Genomic DNA, 25,409 nt, shown 5'->3' on the forward strand with positions numbered 1-25,409 from the left:
CTCACAAGGAAGGAGCATCATCACACAGTAGTACCCCCAATTCAAATGTCGCCACACAGTAGCACAGTCTTAGTCACATTACACCGCACATAGTACATTACATAGTAATGCCCCTTATTCAGATTAAGTCACTCATTGGTGCCCCTTAATCGTGTTACATCATTCAGTGGTGCCCCTTATTCATTTACACTACACAGTGGTATCCCTTATAAACTTTATGCCACAGAGTAGTGCCATTTGTACACAATGCCCACAGCAGTGGCCCATATACATAATGCCCACAGTAGTAGTGCTTCTTATGGACATAATGCCCACAGTAGTAGATCCCCTTACATATAATGTGCATAATAGTAGTTCCCCTTGGGCATAATGCCCACAGAAGTTTCCCTTATACAAATCTCCACTTATACATATAATGCCCACAGAAGTGCCGCTTATACATATAATGCACACATTAGTGCCCCTTATACATGATAATGCTCACAGTAGTAGTGCCCCTCACATACATAATGTCCACAGTAGTGTCCCTTATATAAATCTCTGCCTCTTTCATTCCAGCAGCTCCATGCCCTGTGTCCCTCCAGCAGCTTCCCCATCTCTTTGTGGTATTCCAGCCCCCTCACACCTTGTCTTCAGCATGCTCAGTGCATGCTCCTCCAGGTGGAGAAGGACCATGGAGCTGCCAGGACCTGAGGAAGGGGGAGATGGCAGCAGCTCATTAGTGACACTAGTGCAATCTGCATCATCTATTGACATGGGTGGTGGGGCTGGCTTCTCTGTTGGAATTACTTTGCAGGTCAATGGAGGAGGTGGAACTAGTTCCACCTACCATTAGAGGTGATGGAACTCAGTTCCACCATGTTCCCCTCCACTTTAATGCTTGAGACTATCTACCACTCTTATCGTAATGACATGGACACTGCCAAACAAACATATTTCCAATCCCTCATCTCAGCTCAAGCCATTAACCCCAAGCAACTTTTTAATACATTTATATTACTTCAAAACCCTCCTTCACCCAACTCATAAGCTACTATCAGTTAGGCTTTTATTCCCAACACTCCACAGAGAAAGCACTGACTAAAGTGAATGATCTAATCACTGCTAAATCTAAAGGCCATTACTAACTTTTTTCTTCTAGATCTCTCTTCTGCTTTTGTCACTGTTGACTCTCTTCTCATACAAACACTACAATCTCCTCAGGACGCAGTCCTTTCTTGGTTCTCATCCTCCTCTTTACTACTTCTATCAGTTGGAGTACCACAAGACTCAGTCTTAGGTAGGGCTGGCCTGAGACAATTTGTTTTGGTAAGCAAATATACATTTTGGTTTCCATTAGTGGTGTGGCTTCATGGGGAAGGGGTGTGGCCACATAAAAGTACCAATTCATATTACACCACACAGTATTGTCCATTACTCACACTACATCTCACAGTAGTGCCTTTTATGCACATTAGACTTAATGGACCTACTTCAGTTAGGCTTTTATTCCCAATACTCCACATAGACAGCACTGACTAAAGTGAATGATCTGTTCACTGTTAAATCTAAAGGCCATTACTCAATTCTTATTCTTCTAGATGCTACTTTTGACACTGTTGGCCACTCTCTTCTCATAACTCAAACCATACAATCCCTAGGTCTTCAGGAAACAGCCCTCTCTTGATTCTCATCCTACCTATGTAATTGTTCTTTCAGAGTTCGGTTCTCTTATTCCACCTCCTCTTCACTACCTGTATCAGTTGGAGTATCGTAAGCCTCAGCCTTAGGCCCTCTGCTTTTCTCAATCTATACCACATCTCTTGGCAAACCAATCATCTCTCTTGGATTTCAGTATTATCTGTACGCAGATGATGCTCAAATCTACCGATCCACCCCAGATTTGTCACCATCGGTACTGGTCCGTGTCAATGAATGCCTTTTTGCTGTTTCCTCTTGGATGTCATCTCGCAGTCTGAAACTTAATATTTACAAAACATAATTGATTATATTTCCACCGTTCAATATAGAGATGAGCGGGTTCGGTTCTCAGAGAACCGAACAGTACCGAACTTCACCATTTGAGTCCGGTTCCGAGCAAGGCTCGGGTTTTCCCGCCTGACTCGGAAACCCAAACAAGGCAAAACGTCATCATCCCGCTGTTGGATTCTCACGGGATTTGGATTCCATATAAGGAGCCACACGTTGCGGCCATTTTCACTCCAGTCTCGGAGAGTGTAGTGAGAAGATGTGTCTCCGTCCTCATTGTCTGTGTGGGGGTGGGAAAGTGGGGTGGCGAGTCTAGTGCTGTGTTGTGCTGCTCAGTCCAGTCCAGTGTAGTCAGTGTCTTATGTTGCATCAGTCCAGCCAGTCACAGTGTAGCTGTGTAAGTCCCTTTCATTGGTGCTGTGTTGTCCTGCATAAGACCAGGGGAAGTGTCTTGTGCAACATCAGTCCAGTGACCAGTCACAGTGGTGGTGTCCTCTGCTGCCATATATCCAGTGTTACTGCTGTATAATTCCCGTGATACTGACATATATTTCCTGTGATACTGGCATTTAATTCTCGGAATACCGGCGTATAATTCCCGTGATACTGGTGTATAATTCATGTGATACTGGTGTATAATTCCTGTAATATTGCCATATAATTCTCAGAATACTGGTGTATAATTCCTATGATATTTCCGTACAATTCCTGTGATATTGCCATATAATTCTCGGAATACTGGCGTATAATTCCTGTGACACTGGCATATAATTCCAGTTACCCTTCCGTGTAATTCCATATAAATCCATATAATTCCGTATAAATCCAGTCCAGTGGTGCTGCCATATAAGTTCAGTGGTGCTGTCCTGTGCCGTATATTATTTACTCCAAATAAAGGGGTTATTAATATTTAATCCAAATACTTTTTACAGGGTTAGCCCTGTGAGGTGTAGGGGTACACTCTCTTGTGCCGCATATTGTGTTATACAACTCCAGAAAAATAATGGAGATCAAACATTTGGAGGATAAAATAGGGAAAGATCAAGAACCACTTCCTCCTAGTGCTGAAGCTGCTGCCACTAGCCATGACATAGATGATGAAATGCCAGCAACGTCGTCTGCCAAGGCCGATGCCCATTGTGATAGTAGAGGGCATGTAAAATCCAAAAAGCCAAAGTTCAGTAAAAAGACCCAAAAAATAAGATTTTACTCACCGGTAAATCTATTTCTCGTAGTCCGTAGTGGATGCTGGGACTCCGTAAGGACCATGGGGATTAGCGGCTCCGCAGGAGACTGGGCACAACTAAAGAAAGCTTTAGGACTACCTGGTGTGCACTGGCTCCTCCCACTAAGACCCTCCTCCAGACCTCAGTTAGGATACTGTGCCCGGAAGAGCTGACACAATAAGGAAGGATTTTGAATCCCGGGTAAGACTCATACCAGCCACACCAATCACACCGTATAACTCGTGATACTATACCCAGTTAACAGTATGAAATATAACTGAGCCTCTCAACAGATGGCTCAACAATAACCCTTTAGTTAGGCAATAACTATAAACAAGTATTGCAGACAATCCGCACTTGGGATGGGCGCCCAGCATCCACTACGGACTACGAGAAATAGATTTACCGGTGAGTAAAATCTTATTTTCTCTGACGTCCTAAGTGGATGCTGGGACTCCGTAAGGACCATGGGGATTATACCAAAGCTCCCAAACGGGCGGGAGAGTGCGGATGACTCTGCAGCACCGAATGAGCAAACTCTAGGTCCTCCTCAGCCAGGGTATCAAACTTGTAGACTCTTACAAAATTGTTTTAACCCGACCAAGTAACAGCTCGGCAAAGTTGTAAAGCCGAGACCCCTCGGGCAGCCGCCCAAGAAGAGCCCACTTTCCTCGTGGAATGGGCTTTTACAGATTTAGGGTGCGGCAGTCCAGCCGCAGAATGTGCAAGTTGAATCGTGCTACAGATCCAGCGAGCAATCGTCTGCTTAGAAGCAGGAGCACCCAGCTTGTTGGGTGCATACAGGAGAAATAGCGAGTCAGTTTTCCTGACTCCAGCTGTCCTGGAAACATATACTTTTCAGGGCCCTGACTACGTCCAGTAACTTGGAATCCTCCAAGTCCCAAGTAGCCGCAGGCACCACAATAGGTTGCATGCAGAATTCTTGGCGCAACATTTAAAGACAAAGACTGATGTCAGACTGAAAATAACATTTAATATCAAGTTAAAAAATAGTTTAATAAGCATAAAATTAAATTAAAAAATGATAAGTTCATTCAATGGATATAGTCCACTCTGTAATGAACCAATTCAAAATTAAAAGTCAATGCCTCAACGGCAAAAATTGTCCTGAGACCTGGTATCCTTAGCCAAATAGGCTTTATGATGTATTTTATTAAACCAGTCTATAGCAGTATTCCAACGGTACAGCCTCTTGTCTTTCTACACTTTGCTCTGTAAATAGCTTAATCCACATTGGGAACTTTTCCGCAGCATACAGTCATATAGATAACTTTATGGGGGTAAATCCACTATTTTTCTGGTGACACTTTAGCCAATTACAGCGCTCATGTACCTGTTACTGGTAGTATGGTGGATCCCCCGTCTCTGCCGTCCTCGTTCCCCTCTGATAATGTCAGCCGCCTCCCAGAGCCGCGGTGATCCGTCGTTCTACACAGCTGGCAGTCTGTGGAACGCACCGCTCTGGCTTCCGGTTTCGCGGTTTCCGGCTTCCGGTGACGTTAGCCGGCGTGTGTGTGTGGTCCGTAGAAGATTCGGGCTCGTACTTGCTGTAGAACAGTGGTGCAGCTTCCAACGCGTTTCCCCCCTTAGGGGCTTCGTCAGGGATAGCTGCTTCCAAAATGTAGTCCTCTTTTAAAGGTTACATTAATTGATCCTAATTCCACCTCAGTGTGCTCATTCCCACAATAGGTTGGTTCACATGAAAAACTGATACCACCTTAGGAAGGAATTGGGAACGAGTCCTCAATTCCGCCTTATCCATATGAAATACAGATAAGGGCTTTTGTATGACAAAGCCGCCAATTCTGATACACGCCTGGCCGACGCCAAGGCCCACAGAATGACCACTTTCCACGTGAGGTATTATAGCTCCACGGATTTAAGTGGCTCAACCCAATGCGACTTCAGGAAATCCAACACCACGTTGAGATCCCACGGTGCCACTGGAGGCACAAACGGGGCTGACTATGCAGCACTCCCTTAACAAAAGTCTGAACTTCAGGCAGTGAAGCCAGTTCAATTTTGGAAGAAAATCGATAGAGCCGAAATCTGGACCTTAATGGAACCCAATTTTAGGCCCATAGTCACCTCTGACTGAAGGAAGTGCAGAAATCGACCTAGCTGAAATTTCTCCTTTAGGGCCTTCCTGGCCTCACAGTACGCAACATATTTCCGCCATATGCGGTGATAATGGTTTGCGTTCACTTCTTTCCTAGCTTTAAATAGCGTAGGGATAACTTCCTCCGGAATTCCCTTTTCTTTCAGGATCCGGCGTTCAACCGCCATGCCGTCAAACGCAGCCGCGGTACGTCTTGGAACAGACAGGCCCCCTGCTGCAGCAGGTCCTGTCTGAGCGGCAGAGGCCATGGGTCCTCTGAGATCATTTTTTTGGAGTTCTGGTTACCAAGCTCTTCTTGGCCAACCCGGAACAATGAGTATAGTTCTTACTCCTCTCCTTCTTATTATTCTCATTACCCTGGGTAAGAGAGGCAGAGAAGGGAACACATACACCGACTGGTACACCCACGGTGTTACCAGAGCGTCCATAGCTATCGCCTGAGGGTCCTTGACCTGGCGCAATATCTTTGTAACTTTTAGTTGAGGCGGGACGCCATCATGTCCACCTGTGGCCTTTCCCAATGGTGTACAATCATTTGGAAGACTTCTGGATGAAGTCCCCACTCTCCCGGGTGGAGGTCGTGTCTTCTGAGAAAGTCTGCTTCTCAGTTGTCCACTCCAGGAATGAACGCTGCTGACAGTGCTAACACATGATTTTCCACCCATCGGAGAATCCTTGTGGCTTCTGCCATCGCCATCCTGCTTCTTGTGCCGCCCTGTCGGTTTACATGAGCGACCGCCGTGATGTTGTCTGACTGGATCAGCACCGGCCGGTGTTGAAGCAGGGGTCTAGCCTGACTTAGGGCATTGTAAATGGCCCTTAGTTCCAGAATATTCATGTGTAGGGAAGTCTCCTGACTTTTCCATAGCCTTGGAAGTTTCTTCCCTGTGTGACTGCCCCCCAGCCTCGAAGGCTGGCATCCGTGGTCACCGGGACCTAGTCCTGTATGCCGAATCTGCGGCCCCCTAGAAGATGAGCACTCTGCAGCCACCACAACAGCGACACCCTGGCCCTTGGAGACAGGGTTATCCGCCGATGCATCTGAAGATGTGACCCGGACCACTTGTTCAACAGATCCCACTGGAAAATCCTTGCATGGGACCTGGCGAATGGAATTTCTTCGTAAGAAGCTACCATCTTTCCCAGGGCTCACGTGCATTGATGCACCAACACCTGTATACGTATTAGGAGGTCTCTGTCTAGAGACGACAACTCCTTGGACTTCTCCTCCGGGAGAAACCCTTTTTATCCTGTTCTGTGTCCAGAACCATACCCAGGAACAGTAGACGCGTCATAGGAACCAGCTGCGACTTTGGAATATTCAGAATCCAGCCGTGCTGTTGTAGCACTTCCCGAGATAGTGCTACTCCGACGAACAACTGCTCCCTGGACCTCGCCTTTATAAGGAGATCGTCCAAGTACGGGATAATTATTTCAGCCATTACCTTGGTAAATACCTCGGTGCCGGGGACAGACCAACGGCAACGTCTGGAATTGGTAATGACAATCCTGTACCACAATTTTGAGGTACTCCTGGTGAAGAGGGTAAATAGGGACATGCAGGTAAGCATCCTTGATGTCCAGTGATACCATGAAATTCTCCAGGCTTGCAATAATCGCCCTGAGCGTTTCCATTTTGAACTTGAACCTTTGTATATGTGTTCAAGGCTTTCAATTTTAGAATGGGTCTCACCGAACCGTCTGGTTTCGGTACCACAACATTTTGGAATAGTAACCCCGGCCTTGTTGAAGGAGGGAGACTGCCGGACACATCCTCAAAAAATCCCCTCAAACATCTGCTGGATACCCTCACTTTCAATACCCATACGGCACCAATTGGACAGCATTTCCCTTGGACATTACCATCTGCGGAGAAATTGGAGTTGTTCCCTACCTGCTTGGAAATGCTTGCATTGGTATGCTTAAAAGGGACACTTTATACTCCACTGCTTTTACCAACTCTCCAACCAATTTTATGGACACAATTCCAGAGGGAGTCCTAGCCAGGGTATGAACGAATTCATATTGAGGAGATATGTGGATGTGTCATTTTATATGATTAATTAATTCCTGATTGTGTTGCTAAAGGCATCTGTGATTTTAAGATATTATTCTTATTAAATTTATTATATATATTTTTTTTTTTCAACATAACCTACCGTCCTGATTTGTTTTAATTGGAGTATATACATTTATACAACTTAGCGCTGGTGATCACTATTTTCATTTGAAGGAGGGGTACCTTGATTTCACCTGCTGGAAGTACAGCTTGTGAATTGCCGCCAGTACTACCTTTCTCCGAGGGCAGCAGGCAAGGCTGATGTGAGGTAACGGCGAGGGGGAGTCGCCTCGAACTCCAGCCTGTATCCCTGTGATACTATTTGCAGAACCTAGGGATCCACCTGTGGGCAAGCCCACCTGTCCCTGAAGTTCCCGAGACGTGCCCCTACCGCACCTGTCTCCACCTGTGGAGCCCCAGCGTCATGCGGTGTACTCAGAGGAAGCGGGGGAAGATTTTTGATCCTGGGAACTGGCTGCTGGTGCAGCTTTTTCCTTCTTCCCTTGTCTCTGTGCAGAAAGGAAGCGCCTTTGACCCGCTTGCTTTTCTGAAGCCGAAAGGACTGTACCTGAAAATACGGTGCTTTCTTAGGCTGTGAGGAAACCTGAGGTAAAAAATTTTCTTCCCAGCTGTTGCTGTGGATACTAGGTCCTAGAGACCATCCCCAAACAATTCCTCACCCTTATACGGCAGAATCTCCATGTGCCTTTTACAGGCAGCATCACCTGTCCACTGCCGGGTTTCTAATACCCTCCTGGCAGAATGGACATTGCATTAATTCTGGATGCCAGCCGGCAAATATCCCTCTGTGCATCCTTTATATATAAGACGACGTCTTTAATATGCTCTATGTTAGCAAAATATTATCCCTGTCTTAGAGTATTAATATTATCTGACAGGGTATCAGACCACGCTGCAGCAGCACTATTTATGCTGAGGCAATTGCAGGTCTCAGTATATAACCTGAGTGTGTATATACAGACTTCAGGATAGCCTCCTGCTTTTTATCAGCAGGCTCCTTCAAGGTGGCCATATCCTAAGACGGCAGTGCCACCTTTTTTGACAAACGTGTGAGCGCCTTATCCACCCTAAGGGATATCTCCCAACGTGACCTATCCTCTGGCGGGAAAGGGTACGCCATCAGTAACTTTTTAGAAATTACCAGTTTCTTATCGGGGGAACCCATGCTTCTTTACACACTTCATTCATTCATCTGATGGGGGAACAAAACACTGGCTGCTTTTTCTCCCCAAAAATAAAACCCCTTTTATGTGGTACTTGGGTTCATGTCAGAAATGCGTAACACATTTTTCATTGCCGAGATCATGTAACGGATGTTCCTAGTGGATTGTGTATATGTCTCAACCTCGTCGACACTGGAGTCAGACTCCGTGTCGACATCTGTGTCTGCCATCTGAGGTAACGGGCGTTTTTTGAGCCCCTGATGGCCTTTGAGACGCCTGGGCAGGCGCGGGCTGAGAAGCCGGCTGTCCCACAGCTGTTACGTCATCCAGCCTTTTATGTAAGGAGTTGACATTGTCGGTTAATACCTTCCACCTATCCATCCACTCTGGTGTCGGCCCCACAGGGGGCGACATCCCATTTATCGGCCTCTGCTCCGCCTCCACGTAACCTTCCTCATCCAACATGTCGACACAGCCATACCGACACACCACACACACACAGGGAATGCTCTGACTGAGGACAGGACCCCACAAAGTCCTTTGGGGAGACAGAGAGAGAGTATGCCAGCACACACCAGAGCGCTATATAATGCAGGGATTAACACTATAACTGAGTGATTTTTCCCCCAATAGCTGCTTGTATACATATATTGCGCCTAAATTTAGTGCCCCCCCCTCTCTTTTTAACCCTTTGAGCCTGAAAACTACAGGGGAGAGCCTGGGGAGCTGTCTTCCAGCTGCACTGTGAAGAAAAAATGGCGCCAGTGTGCTGAGGGAGAAGCCCTGCCCCTTTTTCGGCGGACTTTTCTCCCGCTTTTTTATGGATTCTGGCAGGGGTAATTTATCACGCCCTGGGACTATATATTGTGATGATTTGCCAGCCAAGGTGTCTTATATTGCCCTCAGGGCGCCCCCCCCAGCGCCCTGCACCCATCAGTGACCGGAGTGTGAGGTGTACATGAGGAGCAATGGCGCACAGCTGCAGTGCTGTGCGCTACCTTGGTGAAGACCGAAGTCTTCTGCCGCCGATTTTCCGGACTCTTCATGCTTCTGGCTCTGTAAGGGGGACGGCGGCGCGGCTCCGGGAAAGTACACCAAGGTCGGGTCCTGCGGTCGATCCCTCTGGAGCTAATGGTGTCCAGTAGCCTAAGAAGCCCAAACTACCACCTGTTAGGTAGGTTCGCTTCTTCTCCCCTTAGTCCCTCGCTGCAGTGAGTCTGTTGCCAGCAGATCTCACTGTAAAATAAAAACCTAAATATACTTTCTTTCTAGGAGCTCAGGAGAGCCCCTAGTGTACATCCAGCTCAGCCGGGCACAAGAATCTAACTGAGGTCTGGAGGAGGGTCTTAGTGGGAGGAGCCAGTGCACACCAGGTAGTCCTAAAGCTTTCTTTAGTTGTGCCCAGTCTCCTGCGGAGCCGCTAATCCCCATGGTCTTTACGGAGTCCCAACATCCACTTAGGACGTCAGAGAAAAATAAATTTAAATGGTCTGAGGAGAAACGTAAACTTGCCAATATGCCATTTACGACATGGAGAGGCAAGGAATAGCTGAGGCCCTGGCCTATGTTCATGACTAGTGGTTCAGCTTCACATGATGATGGAAGCCCACATAACTGAGGCCTTGACACTTATGTTGGTGTTAGACGTGCATCTGGTATCCGCCATTATTGCAGTGGGATTTAGACAATTGATGGAGGTATTGTGTCCCCGGTACCAAATCCCATCTAGATTCCACTTCACTAGGCAGGCGATACCGAGATTTTGCCATTTAATTCCAGTGATTTGGACGTATAATTATTAATTACAGTGATTTTGCCAATTAATTCCAGTGATTTGGACGTATAATTACAGTGATTTTGGCAATTAATTCCAGTAATTTGGACGTATAATTATTAATTACAGTGATTTTGCCAATTAATTCCAGTCATTTGGACGTATAATTACAGTAATTTTGCCAATTAATTCCAGTGATTTGGACGTATAATTACAGTGATTTTGCAGTATAATTACAGTGATTTGTACATATAATTATTAATTAGTGATTTTGCCAATTAATTCTAGTGATTTGGCTGTATAATTACAGTGATTTTGCCATATAATTCCAGTGATTTGGATGTATAATTATTAATTACAGTGATTTTGCCAATTAATTACAGTGATTTGGATGTATAATTCCAGTGATTTGGACGTATAATTCCAGTTGGAATTGTTTGTGTCGCTTGGCTTAATCATACAGCTACCTCATTGCACCTTTTCAACATCTTTGCATGAGGTGCTGTTTGGGGCCTACTTTTTGAAAAGTGCCATCCTGTCTGACACTGCCGTATATGTCCAGGGGTACTGCTGTATTAGTCCAGGGGTACTTCCGTATAAATCCACCGATTGCAGAATTTTTAAAAAATGACAGGGGCGTGCTGGAGATGCTGTCAGTGGACCGAATAATTCCGGCCCACTCTCGACATTCAGCCACTGCGTGACACTACTATATGGACCAGGTGGTTGTGTCGCTTAGCTTAATCATACAGCAACCTCAGTGCACCATTTTTTCTTATTTGTATCATGTGCTATTTGGGGACTATTTTTTTAAAGTGTTATCCTGTCTGACACTTCCGTATATGTCCAGTGGTACTGCCATTTGATTCCAGTGATTTGGACGTATAATTCCAGTGATTTGGACGTATAATTCCAGTGATTTTGCAGTATTATTACAGTGATTTTGCAGTCTAATTCCAGTGATTTCGACATTTAATTCCAGTGATTTGGACATATAATTCCAGTGATTTGGACGTATAATTCAATCGATTTTGCCATTTAATTCCAGTGATTTGGACGTATAATTCCAGTGATTTTGCCATTTAATTCCAGTGATTTGGACATATAATTCAGTGGGAATTGATTGTGTCGCTTGGCTTAGTCATACAGCTACCTCATTGCACCTCTTCTACATCTTTGCATGAGGTGATCTTTGGGGCCTAGTTTTTGAAAAGTGCCATCCTGTCTGACACTGCAGTGCCACTCCTAGATGGGCCAGTTGTTTGTGCCGCACACTTGTGTCGCTTAGCTTGGTCATACTGCCACCTCGGTGCAACTTTTAGGCCTAAAACCAATATTGTGAGGTGTGAGGTGTTCATAATAGACTGGAAATGAGTGGAAATGAATGTTATTGAGGTTAATAATACCGTAGGAGAAAAATTACCCCCAAATTCTTTAATTTTAGCTGTTTTTATGTTTTCTTCTTAAAAATCATCCAGATCCAAAACCAAAACCAAAACCCGAAAGGGTGGTTTTGGCAAAACCAAGCCAAAACCAAAACATGAAAGTGGAATTAGAACCAAAACACAAAACACGAAAAATGACAGCCGCACATCTCTGGTTCAATAGTAGTTACTAACCTGATATCTCTATCACTGCTGAAAACTTGACAATCAACCCTACCCCACAAGCTCACTGCTTAGCTGTCATCTTTGACTCCAAACTGTCCTATGCTCCCTACATTCAAATGCTGTATGTCTCTAAATCATGTTACATACATCTAAAGAACATATCTACAATGCAGCCTTATCTTAAACAAGACATTGCAAAATCTCTACTCCGTGTTAGTCTCCTTACCAAAATAACTCTCACCACTACAATCCATATTGAATGCAGCTGCAAATCAAATCTTCCTCGCTAGAAGCTCATCGTCTGCTGATCCACTCCGTTAATCCCTCCACTACCTTTATGTATTCCACCGTACTCAATATACTTACATATAAGGCTATTAATCAAACTACACCAACATACATCTCTTCACTTATCTCAAAATATCTCCCAACTTGACCTCCCCACTCTGCACAAGATCAGCATCTCTCATCCGCACGCATTACTTGCTCCCATTCTGAATTGCAGAACTTCCTTCAGGCTGCACCTACTCTGTAGAATATCCTCCCATGCACAATAAGACCCTTCTCTAGTCTTCAAACCTTTAAGCGTTCCCTGAAAATTCCATAACTGCCCACATAATAAATATTCATGTCTAATTACATCCCTGCTGTACAGTCGACACATCCTAACATACAATATTTTCTTTTTCTTCAATTCAACATCCTCCTAACCTCTGGTCAACATCACTGTGTGAGACATACAGTATCTTACAGCTCACTAAGAAACTCTGCAATCTGGCTAGACCATTATGCAATAAGTAGCACCTATCAATGACTGTTCACCTATAGATTGTAAACTTGCGAGCAGGGCCTTCCTTCCTCTATGTCTGTATTTCATGACCCAGTTTTGTATTATCGCTGTTGTTCCAATTGTAAAATACAATGAGATATGCTGGTTAACTCCCCTCTCTGTGAATATGCAGCCCAACACAGTGACTGTGCACAGTGCAGGGGGGGGGGGAGGGAGACAGAGCAGCGTGCAGCACCAGCTCAAGTGAAGAAAATCTCTATTAAATAGCCCTATTGGCGGACCCAGCTAGGTTGCTTTGTAGCAAATCTGCCACTGACACACACTTACATGCTAGGGTTAATTTTTTTATCGGGATCCAATTAACGAAACTATAGTCATACCCCCAAACAAATGAAGAATGGGAACCCGGTACCATCATGCTCCGAAGGCAGAAAGAGGGCATTGCATCAGCTCAATGCGTGCATGGCCTTGGATGAGAGGGTGCGGCCTCATGACATATCCTCTGTTTTCATGATTTTGGGGGCATGCTCAGTACTCCCCGAGCAGCTGGGCTGTCCTAAGGCTCACCTCCCAGCACTGTTTAAATGGCATGTGCTTATGCATGGCATCTATTCAGGGATCACCTGCTGCTTTGCTATGCAGAGCAACTGTGATCAAATACTCCCCAATTTTACCCCCTGCCTAGGGGACACTGTAGCCCACAGGTGGGACAGTGTCTGAAAAGCAGGGCTGCAAATCAGGACTGTTGGGAAGTATGTTATAGTGAATAGCTAACCACTTGAGTAAGCAAAGAGATGGTACATTATGATATATAGCCAAAAGTCTTATTAATCAGATTTATAGACATCTGCCCTGCAAACTTTATTACAAAAGGAATATAAATAAGATACAGTAATTATTTAAATGATGGTAAGAATTATGCTATTGCTATGTTTATACTAAATGTATCCTTTCTTTTTAGAGAGAAGATCAAGAAGTTTTGTTTCATGTATACGGTTAGTAACACGCTTACGATGGTTGAATTAGCAATAAGTATAAAATCCAATTATATTTAAACTACAAATAAAAAAGGAGTTTATAGTTTTAAATAGAGATGAGTGGATTCCAAACCACCCTGAACTTCAAGCTCTGAGCCCAGATCCGAGTCTGGTGCAGGACTTCCTGCCAGACTCGGAAACCAGAATGAGGCAAAATGTCATCATCCTGCTGTCAGATTCTTGGGGTTTTTGGATTCCATATAAGGAGTCACGCACCACCGCCATTTTCACTCTTGACTTGGAGAGTGAGGGAGACAGAGCTCTGTCTCTCTCTGTTGGTAGTGGCATCGGGTGGGGTCAGTGTGTGCTCTTTAGGGGTGCTGTTCCTCTCACTGTGGTGTCCCTGTGCTGTTAGGGGTGCTGTCCTGGCTGTCACTGGTGTTTGTGTTTCATGAGCTATTAGGGGTGCTGCAGCTGTACATAGGTGTTGCTGTCCTGACTGTCACTGTTGTACAGGAGGCAGAAGCACTGTACTCCTGTATGCTGTGAAAATACAGGGGTGCTGGCTGTAAAAATTAAGGGGTGCAGTGAAAATAAATGTACACTGGTCCTGTCTTGTATGCTGTGAAAATACAGGGGTGCTGCTGTGAAAATAAATGTACACTGGTCCTGTATACTGTAAAAATAAAGGGGTGCTGCTGTTAAAATAAATGTACACTAGTCTTGTATGCTGTAAAAATACAGGGGCGCTGCTTTTAAAATAAAAGTACACTGGTCCTGTATGCTGTAAAAATACAGGGGTGCTGCTGTTAAAATAAAAATACACTGGTCCTGTATGCTGTAAATATAAAAGGGTGCTGCTGTTAAAATAAAAGTGCACTGGTCCTGTATGCTGTAAAATAGAGGTGCTGCTTTTAAAATAAAAATAACACTGGTCCTGTGTGCTGTAAAAATACAGGGGTGCTGCTGTTAAAATAAAAGTACATTGGCTCTGTCTTGTATGCTGTAAAATTCTGGGGTGCTGCTGTGAAAATAAATGTACACTGGTCCTGTATGCTGTAAAAATACAGGGGTGATGCTGTTAAAATGAAAGTACACTGGTCTTGTATGCTGTAAAATACAGGGGTGCTGCTGTTAAAATAAAAGTACATTGGCTCTGTCTTGTATGCTGTAAAATTCTGGGGTGCTGCTGTGAAAATAAATGTACACTGGTCCTGTATGCTGTAAAAATACAGGGGTGTTGCTGTTAAAATAAAAGTACACTGGCCCTGTATGCTGTAAAAATAAAGGGGTGCTGCTGTTAAAATGAAAGTACACTGGTCTTGTATGCTGTAAAATACAGGGGTGCTGCTGTTAAAATAAAAGTACATTGGCTCTGTCTTGTATGCTGTAAAATTCTGGGGTGCTGCTGTGAAAATAAATGTACACTGGTCCTGTATGCTGTAAAAATACAGGGGTGTTGCTGTTAAAATAAAAGTACACTGGCCCTGTATGCTGTAAAAATAAAGGGGTGCTGCTGTTAAAATGAAAGTACACTGGTCTTGTATGCTGTAAAATACAGGGGTGCTGCTGTTAAAATAAACATACACTGGTCCTGTATGCTGTCAAAATACAGGGGTGCTGCTGTTAAAATAAAAGTACACTGGTCCTGCATGCTGTAAAAATATAGGGGTGCTGCTGTTAAAATAAAAGTACATTGATTCTGTATGCTGTAAAAATACAGGGGTGCTGCTGTTTTAATAAAAGTGCACTGGCCCTGTATGCTGTTAAATACAAGGGTGCAGTGAAAATAAATGTATACCGGCTTTGTCTTGTATGCTGTAAAATTCATGGGGTGTTGTGAAAATACAGGGGTGCTGGTACTGTCCGCGGTTGCGATGTCTAGGCCTGACCTTCACAACACTATGTAGGAAGAGGAGGCTCCTAACACTATTTCCACGCCCTCTGCAAGTGCTGGGAGAAGCACCACCAGTCCAGTTGCTGATATTGAGATTGAGGATGTCACTGTAGAAATACACCAGGATGAGGAGGGCAGTACGGATGGTGTAATGGTTAGCATTACTGCCTCACAGCACTGAGGTAATGGGTTCAATTCCCATCATGACCCTAACTGTGCAGAGTTTGTATATTCTCCATGTACTTGCGTGGGTTTCCTCCGGGTACTCCGGTTTCCCCCCACAATCCAAAAATATACAGGTAGGTTAATTGGCTCCCAACAAAATTAACCCTAGTGTGAATGTGTCTCTGTGTACATGTGATAGGGAATAAAGATTGTAAGCTCCACTGGGGCAGGGACTGATGTGAATGGGCAAATATTCTCTGTAAAGCGCTGCGGAATATGTGTGCGCTATATAAGTAACTGGTAATAAATAAAATAAATGAGGAGGATATGGGTGTAGCAGGCGCTGAGGAGGAAGTTGATGATGAGGATTCTTATGGTGATGTGGCTTGTTTGAATAATGCACCAGTGGAGACAGTTGTTGGCCATGGGATTAAAAAGCCCATTGTCATGCCTGCCAAAATACCAAAAAAGCCACCTCTTCAGTGTGGAATTATTTCTCCACAAATCCAGAAAACAGGTGTCAAGCCATCTGTTGCTTTTGTCAATCCATAATAAGTAGGGGTAAGGACATTAATTACCTAGGAACATCCTCCCTTATATGTTACCTGCAGCGCATTCATCATAAGTCATTCTCAAGTTCAGAAACTTTGGGTAATATCGTAAGCAGTCCACTGACACCTAAATGATGTGGTTTGTTTGAATATTATTTCTCTGTGAGGATGAGGATGTAAACACTGAATGGGCGAGGTCTGAGGATGAGGACAACATCTTGCCACTGTAGAGCCAGATGTGCAAGGAGAGATCAATTGCTTCTTTTTTGGTGGGGGCCCAAACAAACCAATCATTTTAGCCACAGTCGTGTGGCAGATCCTATTGCTGAAATGAGTGGTTTGTCAAAGTGTGCATGTCCTGTTTATACAACATAAGGGTGGGTGGGAGCACCCAAGGACAATTCCATCTTGCACGTCTTTTCTTTGCCAAATCACTCCAGGGGTGCTGTCCTATATGGGGTGCTGCCCATCTGCCCTATCAGTCCAAGTGTGCCTTCCCACTGCCAGTTAAGTCAAGGGGTGCTGTTGCCTGTCTGCTATACTGTGTAATTCTCCAGGGGTGTTGCCTATGCTGTATAAGTCCAGGGGTGCTGCCGTATAATTCCAGGGGTGCTGCTTTACTTGAGCCTAGGTTTAAATTAAATCCTAGAGCAGATATGAAATAAACTTCAACATCACAAACAGATTTGTGAAAACATAGCCGCAAAGGTGGAAATGGAAATTGCAATTTTGACTGTGTTTTCCAATGAGACCACATCTGTGGCCAAAGTCAATGTGACTCAGAAGAGACTGAATCACAATCCAGCGCAACTGCTGGAGAGGTAAAAGTGAGATTTTCTGCCGGAGCATTAGAGAGAGGTTCTTCTCAATTATTTCATGTTAGGGGCTCACTCAAATGAATGGCTCCAATTAGTCAACCTTTTTTTTCATTTATTATTGATGTTCCACATTTAGGGTAAAATATCCAAACTTTATCCTGTGATATACACCAGTTTATTTGCATCCCAGCATTAAATCTGAGATTATCTTAATCCCTGAAAATGGAGAATGGGGTACAAATTTGGAGGCTTTAGCCCCTAATTTTTCAGTTTGTCCAGTAATGTGGTAATTATATATTTGCTCGGTTGAAGTCCTTTCCGTTCAATACCAATATAGGAGTTGAGGTGAAAGTCTGTGTGTTGTTCCTGATTGCGTATACCTCTCTAATTTTTAATCACCATCTTGACACTGTCCTCTTCCTCTTGCCTCTTCTCATAATGTGAAAGGTCTTCAAAGAAGGAGGTGGTATGTTTGTAGCTAGCTATGATTCGGAGAACATGGCAAGCTTTTTCCAGGGGACCACCTGTCGCTGAAATTATGAATTTATTAGACTGTGCATGTCCTGTTTAAATAACATAAGACAATTCCATCGTGCACCTCTTTTTTTCTTTGCATTATGTGCTCTTTGGGACCTAGTTTTTAAAACTGCCATCCTGTCTGCCACTGCAGTGCCACTCCTAGATGGGCCAGGTGTTTGTGCCGTCCACTTGTGTCGCTTAGCTTAGTCATCCAGTGACCTCGGTGCAACCTTTTGGCCTAAAAACAATATTGTGAGGTGTGAGGTGTTCAGAATAGAATGGAAATGAGTGGAAATGAATGTTATTGAGGTTAATAATACCGTAAGATCAAAAATACCCCAAAATTCTGTGATTTTAGCTGTTTTTTTTTCCAAAAAACATCCAGATCCAAAACCAAAACCAATCCAGATCCAAAACACGAGCGGAGATCCGATCCAAAATCATAACACAAAACTCGAAAAGTGTCAGCCGCACATCTCTAGTTTTAAATGTAATGTTGGATTTCTAAGAATGTTCTCTACTCCATTTCCCTTGCATCATGCTGTTACTGTATTTGTCTTGAAAATAATTAATTCTACAGAAAATGATTCTTTTCTGTTACTATAGCAGTGGTAATAAATACGATTTTAATAACAATATTTCTTTTTAATACTTATTACATATACAATTATTATTAGGCACATTAATGTAGCAGGAATAGCTCTTCCAGCAGGCGCTGTCTGCCAGGACATGTTGGCAATTGTAGTTTCACAAGTTCCAGCATGCTCTGTCAACCATCCTGATATGCTCAGGGCTACAGCATTATTAGCAATGATTTGGCAAAGTCATAACTTTCATTTTTGTTATGTGAGTTGAGTCACCCTTAGTGAATTCAACATTTATATCTCACTTCCAACAGTAAAAATTGTTTAACATTTTACTAAGTCCTCAAAACATGAATAAAGTCTATTTTTTTTGTTTATGTTGAATGATACATAAAGTATGGTTTAGCATACAATTATTATAAGTAGCAAACATACCATAAGAGTAAATTATTTAATTTCACTTATCTATAACTGTATTATAAATATTGCAGTTAAAAATAACATTTATTGCTACTCCACCAATTGCCATGACCCATTACTTTTTATTCTGTCCATATTGAAATTGAGAAATAAAATTCAAAATACAGTATTAGTTTGCAGGAAACACACAAAATAAATAAAACCACAGAGTACAAGTGAAGGCGTCCCAAACATTATAACCTATTTTGCAAAAATGGCATTAGAAAAATGTGAAACTCAGCAGATGGTAATTTAATTTGCTAATTCAGCCTCCATCTGAGCTCATATTTTTCAGAGATAATCTCTTTTCCTCTGGATATTTTTGTATGGCATAAGTAGTCCCAGAAATCCCATTAAACAATTCATGTCTCCATTTTAGCTAATAAAATAAATCATTCCCTATGAACAAAATGCATCTGTTCACTCGAGTGACTAAAATAATTCAGATTTAGTTCAATTTAGTAAAATTTTCTGGTAAAGTTTTATATACTGTATATATATATATATATATACTTTTTCTATTTACAATTTTGTTAACACTTTTGAAAAACTTTTTGCACTGTGTCAAAAAGCTAAGTGTTAACGTGACATTGCATTACAGAACTGTAAGTAAATTATATTATTATTTATTAAATATTGCCAATCCTATTATACAATATAATATAGAGAATATGCAAATATTCACTTCCCGTCCCTATTGATCTTATTATACATCCCTTACAAACACCACCTATGGGCCTATTCTTTAAATGGACAATTTTTTTAGACTGTGGAGGAAACATTTACAAGCACAGTAGGAAATACAATCTCCACACAAAGTGGGCACTGGCTGCACCTGAACCTAAGACCAAAACTACTCCCCTATATTTTACACTTGCATTTTTTTTATTTACTTAAAACTTAATTGCTTCGGCACTTTGCAAGGTTCATATAATGCTAACATGCATATGCTCACTGCAGATTGGTATTATTTGCTGTGTAGTCAGACAGTTCTATACAACATAAGGTTCCGTTGACAATTACACTGTAGAGCTCATACATCAGATTTTTGTTGTTGTTTGTTTTTTTAGTATAAGATAATCATTCCCATCCTATACAAAATGTGTAAGTGTATATCTGTGTATGGATTATTGAATAAAGCTGCTTCAAATATTGGGGACATAATTAAATGCAAGCAAGACGTTCAGTGAAGTAAATGGCTCAGAAGGCACTGGCTAGTACCAAAGCCAGATTTTCATACAATATATGCCAAAATGTGCATGTGGTCATTATACACAGGTGCAGCAGCATATACTGCTGGGAATTGGTGAGTTGTGATCAGAGATATGCAGAAATTGTAGGCCACACCTGCCATAGACTTTTTACTCCAGAGAGTTTTAAATATAAAAATGATTAGAATAATACAAAAAAGATATTTGTAATATATTCTTTGTATTTTTCATACACTTTGTATAGTCAAACTTCTGGCTTATAGTGTACATTAGTATGACAGGAAAGGCTCTGCCTCACCTGCCTCACCCCACCGCACGTCATTGAGTATATCCTGGGTGTGCTGGTATAGCAATATGCAATGCTAACAGTGATGTATATCAGAAACATTAGGAGGTATTCAATTCTTTTCACCCTCTTCCACACCCATTCTGTTTCTGCTGATGGGTGTGGTATAATAATTTCAGCTATCTACCCCTCGGGGTAGCGAGGGTGCCCAACCCTTTACACAGCTAAACCTGATTACTATGGGAGCCATATGTGCAATAACGGAGATCACTTTAGAAAGGAGTTTGGGCGTGATACTGTATATCATTTGAATACCGCCCATTATGTACTGTAGGTAAATCTGATTGTGTAACTATCCTTTCAGATGATAGTACTTATTGAGGTAGCCATATTATATGAAGTTGCGATCATCTATTCACATTACTTTAAATAAACCAATCCATTTGGACTGCTGAAGGAAAGAAAATCTCCATATGATTTTTAAAGAGTGCAGTGTGAGGAGGCACTGTTTGACAGGTGTCAGTCAAATATAAGGCAGAGAAACAGAACTATAAAAAAAGTAAAAAATACAGTTAATAGGTGATAATAAGAAAATGGGCAATTAATGACAATATACTTAGCTTTGGATTCCAGTGTCCTAGGTCACTCCATCACCAAGTATCATTAGTCTTGTTAGTCTGCATGCTTATAGGTTTGCCACAGCTCAGTCTAGTTGAAGTCTGATAATTGATATGACATCTTCAGGTCACTATTTTCATCATGGTACATGCCACCTGGTTATGGTCATGCAGGAGAACTACTGCAATACTCTATGCTCACTGTATAACGTGTAATATACTATTATTTTATAGTCTTAAACTATGTTGGCTTGTGAAGTAGCATTTCCACATTGCTCATGTTCAAGTCAGATTAGAGTTGGAGCTTGAATCCAGAATGAGATAAATTTACCACATGTGTATAATAGGTAAATATTTTATACCAGAAGTCCATAGGTGACTTATTGTACATGCTTCCAGATTTAGAACTTTTATGTGTTGATATTCACTTGTCTGTCCCCCCTGTTTGTGTCCTTCTCTTATTTGACTGCCACAACATGACAAATATGCAACACTCTGTCCATACTACCCATTAAGAGAGTATAAGCTTCAAAAACCTCATGTTCTATATAGTGATGTGCAAAGGAAATTTTTCGGGTTTTGTGTTTTGGTTTTGGATTCAGTTCCGCGGCCATGTTTTGGATTCGGACGCGTTTTGGCAAAACCTCCCTGAAATTTTTTTGTCGGATTCGGGTGTGTTTTGGATTCAGTTTTCTTTACAAAAAACCCTCAAAAACAGCTTAAATCATAGAATTTGGGGTCATTTTGATCCCATAGTATTATTAACCTCAATAACCATAATTTCCACTCATTTCCAATCTATTCTGAACACCTCACACCTCACAATATTATGTTTAGTCCTAAAATTTGCACCGAGGTCGCTGGATGACTAAGCTAAGCGACCCAAGTGGCCGACACAAACACCTGGCCCATCTAGGAGTGGCACTGCAGTGTCAGACAGGATGGCCAATTTAAAAAATAGTCCCCAAACAGCACATGATGCAAAGAAAAAAAGAGGTGCACCAAGGTCGCTGGATGGCTAAGCTAAGCGACCCAAGTGGCCGACACAAACACCTGGCCCACCTAGGAGTGGCACTGCAGTTTTCTAGCGAGAGGATGAGTGATTCCATCCTCATGTGAATCTGAACCACTAGCCATGAACATAGGCCAGGGACTCAGCCGTTCCTTGTCACTCCGTGTCGTAAATGGCATATTGGCAAGTTTACGCTTCTCATCAGATGCTTTGAATTTTGATTTTTGGGTCATTTTACTGAACTTTTGTAGTATACTTGACGACACAGAGGTATAGCAATGGACTACTGTACCGTACTGCTATATATATACTGGTGGTCAGCAAAATTCTGCACTCTATATGGAGTAGTGATGAGCGGGTTCGGTTCCTTGAAATCCGAACCCCCCCGAACGAATACGAATCTCGCGAGAATCCGACAGCGGGATGATGACGTTCGGGCGCGTTCGGGTTAACCGAGCAAGGCGGGAAGATCTGAGTCTGCCTCGGACCCGTGTAAAATGGTTGAAGTTCTGGGGGGGGTTCGGATTTCGAGGAACCGAACCCGCTCATCACTAGTTCTATAGCGTACAGTATGACTTATCTAAAAGTTGGCTCTCCAAATATAGATAGGGGGAGGCTATAAACTCACCTGCCAAATGATGTTAAGTGCTAATTTACCTGTCAATGCAGAACTTAGAGATTGCCTTTTTGCAAGATACTCATTTAACTTCCTCTGAAACAGTGAACTTACAGATTTTTAACTGGCCATTGGTAGCAGCAGGCCTATAAATGTCAAAGGCGCGAGGAGTTGTCATATTAGCAAAACGCTCTTTGCCTTAGAGGTGCTATCAGTAGAGTTGATAAAAGCACTGGTAATGTGATCAACAGGATATATGTTTATCCCTGGTCTTTGGCCTATGTGATTTCAGCCCCCAGGAAATGTCTGTTTCTGCTAAACGGACTTGATTAAAGCCAGGGCTTTTAGAAAAAGCCGGATAAGAGGTTGATGGGGTATGGGTGTGAAAGAGAAGAGAGAGCTCCTCCCATAAAGCTCATTTGGGTATTTAGGCCTTCAGTCTGAAAACAGGCTAATTATTGCCTGCACCTGTAAGAGGCTGATATTAGCTGGGTGAGGGCTTTGCTCAGGTTCTCACTACTTGGGGAAACAGGCAGCAGGCATGTTATGAGACACTGTGATTTACTGACTGTAAGTACTGTGCATATACCAGTGTTTGTGGTAGGGGCATTGGGTCCTACCACCCCAAGATAGGGAATCTATTATGTTTAGTTAATGCCCAGATAGGCTAGGATTTATTTTTAGGTTTTGTTTTATGTTCTGCACAATTAAACTATCCATGGCTAGGATGCACAAAAACCCTGGACTGTTGTGCTATTTTCGTGGCTGCTGTGTTTTTGGAGGTACCCATCTTCCCTACACTTACCTCCTCACACCTTATATATTATGCACACTATACACACCAAATATATAAGCACAAGTATTCTTTCAGAAACTAATAGCAGATTTGGCTGTATGTAATAAGATGTCATTAGCTGCTGGGCCAAAGTCCAGAAATGGAAGCTTAGTAAATCTGACAGTTCCGTAATCCCCATAGGGGATTCACAAAATCTGTGGAAGCTGTGACTGCTGTCAGAAATAGAGATATATGCTGCAACCCCTCTTTCATACATTTGGGGGATACTTGATATTTACAGATATGCCACGAATTTTCAATAATACAAGAGTGGCTCAATGAGTAAAGTAACAAGACCTTTTGTGTGTAATGTTTTCTATTTCATACTAATTTCCTGCCAGGCCATTAAACTACCTCTCATACCTGTCATACTGTCCCAGCATCAGTTGTAAGAAGGTGGGGCTTGCGGAAATATGGTCAAACATTGAGGTGAGTAGTGTGATCAGATTTCTGCATCTATAGGGCACATCAGCAGCTGAAATGTCATGGAAACAGGTTTGAGTTTGGTGCACTGCTTGTGGTAGACGTGCTTGGCCGGTCAGATCTGTCCTGCCATTATCAAAGGTAATGCCCCAACCTGTATCCATGACATGACATTATCACCATACACCTCAACACGTTAGCAATGAATATCAGCTGCTTAAAATAATAGTAATAATAATAATAATAATAATAATAATTTTTTAAATAGCACTCTTTCTCCAATAGGACTCAAGGTGCTTAACAGATAGACTAAACATAATAAAGTGCAGAAAAAATGTAGTACAGAAAAGCTTTTCATAAAATACAGAGAGCATGGAGATACTAAAGGGACATTAAGGGAATTAATGAGTAAGCATGAAAGTTTTGGAGTCTGTTTTTGAAAGATTCTAGAGTGGAGGCCTCTTGAGCTGTAAGACGGCAAAGTGAGTCGGAGCTGCCTGGCTAAAAGATCGACCCCCAGAAGAATTATGGGAGATTCTAGGTACTAAAAGTCCTTCATCTACAGATCACAGTAATCAAGTGGGCAGTAAGGAATCAGAAGCTGCTTCAGGCACCTTGGGACCTGATCATGTAGGGCTTTGAAAGTCAGTAAGCCAATCTTAAAAATGATTTGCCATCTTACAGGCAGCAAGAGGAGTGAGTAGAGAATGGGTGTTATGTGGCCGGAAAGGGGCTTGTTGGTTAATAGCCGGGATGCTGTATTTTGTATCAGCTGTAAGAAGTGCAATTATTTTTCTTGGAGACAATGGTAGAGGGCATTGTATTAGTGTTATGTGCCCTTTAGACACAAAAAAATATGGTATAGTGTATCCACATTGCCACAGGAGTCAATGCAATCATCTCAGCTGCATCTCTTTGTGACTATTTTTACATTTTGGAATTTTACATATGTGTCCACTCCTAATACACTTAGTGGAGATGTATGAAATCTTGTTGAGAGCTAAAGTGGAGAGAGATAAAGTACCAACCCATCAGCTCCTAACTGCCATGTTACAGTCTTTTGGGTAAATGTATGAACTGTTGATATGGGGGTGAAGCGGTATCAGAGCACACAACATGCGCTATACCACTTTCCCCCCATGTATGATGACAGCGGTGCTGGCTCAGTGACAGGGGCACTATCGGCGTTGACCATTCCGACACCTGCAGCTGTCAATTTTGACAGCTGCATAGTGGCGATGCCCATTCACCACAGCAGGGACAGAGCTAACCATGGCTGTGGCGAGTGCTGAGCAGTGAGACACAGCTCGTCAGCACTAAGCTGATGCACTGTTTACTCATGGGACATCGCCAGAGGGAGAAGCTATCACTCCCCAACTTCGGCAGACAAGATGTTAATACATCTTGTTGATGTCCCTTGCTGCTTCTCCTCAGTAATGAGGTGAAGCAGGAAGTGTTAAAGTGTCATGATGCGTGCCGCTATAATACATTTACCCACGTGTTTGAAAAATTAATGTTAAAAGCTGATTGGTTAGTATTTTCTCTCTCTCTACTTTATATTAATCCAAACTTTGATACATCTCCCCCTAGCATCTAGTTACATAGAGAACAAGATGCCTGGCTCGATTGAGACACCTCAAAAGGTGTAGTGTACTATAATTTTTCTTTCAATTTTGCATCTTATTCGC

This window comes from Pseudophryne corroboree, chromosome 1, assembly GCF_028390025.1.
Source record: "Pseudophryne corroboree isolate aPseCor3 chromosome 1, aPseCor3.hap2, whole genome shotgun sequence".
Classification (NCBI taxonomy): domain Eukaryota; kingdom Metazoa; phylum Chordata; class Amphibia; order Anura; family Myobatrachidae; genus Pseudophryne; species Pseudophryne corroboree.